The 4,432-nt window shown below is 45.8% G+C and overlaps 1 protein-coding gene across 10 annotated transcripts in view; it reads right to left on the bottom strand.

Annotated features, from left to right (window-relative positions):
• The window catches only part of MPDZ (multiple PDZ domain crumbs cell polarity complex component), a 138,169-nt gene that overhangs the window by 100,514 nt on the left and 33,223 nt on the right, over positions 1 to 4,432 (bottom strand). The gene's annotated exons all lie outside the window — the stretch shown is intronic.

The raw sequence follows: 4,432 nt of genomic DNA on the forward strand, positions 1-4,432 counted from the left end.
GGTTCCGGCTGAGTCAGCTGCAGCTTCTGCAGCAGGAGTCTCTGTCAGGGAACAAGAAAAAGGCCATGGGCAAGCATTCACCTCTAGCACTAAGAATTTTGGTGAAATGCTTAGTGCTAAAAAAACAGCCCAACAGTCACAGCATACGTGTGTACCAGCCCCCTGATTCGAGAGCTATGCAGGTGAGCTCTCCTACCAGAAGGCACTAGAGGGCTGTCCTATGGGTCATCTCCACCCTTAAGGGATTCCATTGATTGACAGCCTGTCCTCTCCCCTTCCTGGGAAGGGGTAGGCTGTCAACAGGCAATTGGCAGCTGCTGAAAAGCATAAACTTCTATAAACAGTCCAAGAAGGATTCCAACCCCGGGAGAATGCCCCCTCTCCCTTGGGTCCTGCTATAACAAAATATTCCCCACTACATGCAGTCTGGACGCAGCTGAAGAGGAGTGCAGCCATGCGGTATGTGGCACCGCAGACCCATTTGCAGCACCACACACTGCACATTCAGGCATTCTCCACGCTGCTACCTTGCAGGGTGGAGGTGGGGTTTGACCCTGGGAGATCCCAGAGTCAAAAAAACCTGCGCAGGACAAAAGCGGGATGGCGCACATGGCAGCAGCACATGCCACCCAAAACCGGAGCCTGGCTGGCCAGAGCCACTTTCCATCTGCTGGCAGGCTCCCTGCAGAAGTGCCACAGCTGAAGCTTCCCTGGACCCCAGAACTCCAAGTAAGGCTGCTGGGGCCAGCACAATTGCTGGCCCCCGCCTCCCCTACCCCATCTGGGGTAACCTGCTGCATGCCAGCAGACACATGGCACAGGTGTTCCCCAAGGTATACCACTGCTTTTTGTCCTTGGGGAAACAAACATCCCTGCTGATGTGGACACGGCCTTTCAGGTCAACTCAGAGGAGCGTGCAGGGAAGAAGGCAGGTGCACCTGGGGTTCGAGCTCTCCTGGAGACATCAGACAGTTCTAGCTCCAAGAGAATGCTTCTTCCACACTCCTGCAAATCAGATGATTCATGTGACTGGCCATGGAGCCATCCACCCATGGCAAGAGCCCTCCTGGAGCCCCATGAGGGTTGCTGCCCCTGGGCTCCTTTGGTTAAACTGGGAGGAGTGCAGGGGAGGGAGGCAACTGCATCCATGGCAGCAATGCTTCCAGGTCTCTGGGAGAGTTCCCACCATGGGATAATGTCCCCATAACTGCTGATCAACTGGAAGAATTTCTGAAGGCTCTAGCACCCAGGGTTAAACTCCACTTCAGAAATATAAAAGAGCTGAGGCCCCGGATGTCAGGGCAGAGGCTCCTGCTAAGTCAGTAGCACCTTCTGCAGCAGGAGTCTCTCTCAAGGGAAAAGGACTCTGGGAACAAGCCTCCCTGACAGCTTGCCCCTGGGCAGGCTATCAGGAAGTCAGTGCTCTCTCTCCCTTGGATGGAGGGAGGGAAGGACAGTAGGCAGAGGACAATGGGATATCAGGTGTTCTCAGTATCCAAGAGGAGCATACAGCTGTTCAAGTTGGTGAAGGAAAACAGAGATCTTCCAGGTTGGAAGTGATTTAACATTCTTGTGAAAGAGCCAGCTCTCTTCTGCAAAAAATCCCTTGAACAGCAGGCTTTTCTCCTGGTACAAATGCAATGCTGATCCATGGCCAAATCATCCACATTATGCTGTCCCCTATCGAGCATGTGCAGAGTTACTTTATCTTTTCCCTGGCAGGGCTCACACAACAGAAGCTGTTGTTACTGTACAGGCAGTCCTCGGACTTAACGACACAATTGGTTCCTGAAAACTGCTTCTTAAGTCAAAACATTGTAACTTGGAACCAATTTTCTCATTAGAACCAATGTTATAAATGGGGGATTGGTTCCTGAACCAAGGCTCAATACGCTATTTTCACCAAAAATACCCCAGAATGTTGTACTCGATCAATTATAGATGAGTAATATAGCTACATTAATGTATTTATAGTGTAAATAGCAATCATATTGATTTGGAAGGACTTCTTTGACTTTGCTGAACTTTTTAAAGGGCTCTTGGTTGGACTTTTGAAGGGTTCTTGACTGGAGTCTTCTCAGGAGTCTTGGTGGCAGGGTTTTCTGGAGTCTTGTCTGCTTTCTTAAAGAAAGTGTTCAAGGAAGTTTGGACAGATGTTCTCCAGGGAGATGGGTGACACAGCGAACTTGTTTGCTGGCGTGGCGTCACATCGAATCAAGAGTTGTAAAGGCGAAACTGATATCAGAAAGTTGAAACTGGGTGTCAATTTATAAATGGTGTAGGTGCAAAATGTTGTAACGCGAAACGTTGTAAATGGAGGACTGCCTGTATTTATTACCATATTATTTCACTTAAAGCATGGTCCCCAATTTCCAGCATATTTAGAAAAAAGGTGCATGTCATACACAAGAAAATGGGGTGTATTTGACTATGTTTTATTAATTCACTAATAATATTTTCATCACATAGAACCTTTGAAATGATCATTAGTTTTGAGTCTTTTCTCACATCTGCAGTGTGTAAGTAATATCCAGTTTTGTTTTGCACTTCAGTACTCATAACAACATTTAAGACTACAGGCCAGATTGTTTTCTGATCCATTTAGTGTCACTACTGATATCACATGCATGTACATCAGTGCAGGATTTAACCTATACAAAGGTCTCATATCTTTAAGCCAATAGAGATCTTCTTCCATAAATCTGACCTATACCAACATAATACACACACAAACGTATCACTGACTTTTCTTTAAGGGCACCCACATTATTAGCACACAGATATACAATTGCCAAAGATCTTTCTGCCCAAAATTATGACTTACAGACAATTTTTCAGCTAAGTCTTTATAATCAAGAACACAGAACTGAAAGTACAAATACTCAGAAACACACTTTTTAATTTGCTTTTTTAGATCATTATAACATCTGTATCCCAGGTTTCACCCTCCATTAGGTCTTGGTTTTCTAAAACATCCTAAACTATAGTGGGAGAACCTCTTCGATTCATCAATATTCAAAATCCAGTCCTTGCTCACTGCCAAATGTAGTGATATAACATCATGAAGAAATTACCTTCAATTCATCTGCTGCAAGAATAATCCAATAAAGTGATATAACATGACAGTTCCAAGTGTAGCAAGCACTATTTGCTCTCTGCTCTCCGCTTTCACAAATAAGGCTAAGAACACGTTCCTTAAAATCACACATTTTAGAAGTTTTATTCTCATTTAGAAGGCCACTCTATACCACCTCAATGATATAAAGGTTGTTTAACTTGGGTGTAATAACTTTGTCCTAAGGCCTCCTTTTATACTTGCAAAGCACTGTGAAGTAGCCTCAGTATAAATGAGAATGGGATCCAAAAGGTTTTACCCTGATTTTATGCAGACTTACCATACATACATGGCATAAGAGAAATGCTGCCTTTGGTGCCACTATTTTCCCTTACCCTGCCCTACACCTTTATCATTCCTTAAACCCATTAGGACAAAGAAAAAAAAGTAGAGAAAATCTGAAAATAATGCTGATTAAAAGCCAGTAATTTTGGATCACATGCACAAAGCTAAATAAAGGGGCCTGATATCCGAGATAATCACAAGACAAGGAAAGAAAGAATTAGCCCTTTCTAAAACAAAGAGTGCCAGCACAGCTGGCTGCAGCTACACAGCTACTACAGCCCTCCACCTCAATCCTCCACCAGTGAATCCCTACAGTTAAAGGACCCAGTGGCTTTACAAATGTCCCTCTCCTCCCCCTTAATGCTGTACAGACGGTCTAATGCTAGGCCTGTGCAAGTAGGCAGCTATTCGATCCGGCTTCAGATCCAGCCACTTCAGATGCCAGCAATCTGAACCGGGTTTCCACTTTGATCCGGCCGAAGCGGCTCCGAAGCTTCAGAGCTGCCTCATAGATCCGGCAATAGGGTATAATGGGGAATCAATGAAATATCTGTAACTTTATTGTTTGTTGTCTGATTTGGATGAAACTTGCAGGGCTGGTAGCCTCTGCTGTGAGCATGAAGCCTGCCAAGTTTCAAGAAGATCGTGCAGAGGTTCGGGGGGAACTGCACCCCAAATTCGTGAAAGCAAAACATGTCACGTATATGTGTTAAGCCACTGTGGGGTCAAAACTGCTGGGACGGTAGCCCCTGGTGAGGCCACGAAGACTGCCAAGTTTCAAGGTGATAGGTGCAGGGGTTTGGGGGGGAACTACAGCTCAAGCTGCTGACAGGCAAAACTCATGACATAGATGACTCTGTGTGTTAAGGCACAACAGGCTAAAAACTTTTGGGGTGGTGGCCCCTGCTGAGGCCATGAAGCCTGCCAAGTTTCAAGGAGATAAGTGCAGGGGTTTGGGGGGAACTGCACCTCAAGCTGTGGACAAGCAAAACTCGTGATGTGGGTGACTGTGTGTGTTAAGGCACAGCACAG

This window comes from Alligator sinensis, unplaced genomic scaffold (assembly GCF_000455745.1).
Source record: "Alligator sinensis unplaced genomic scaffold, ASM45574v1 scaffold798_1, whole genome shotgun sequence".
NCBI lineage: Eukaryota > Metazoa > Chordata > Crocodylia > Alligatoridae > Alligator > Alligator sinensis.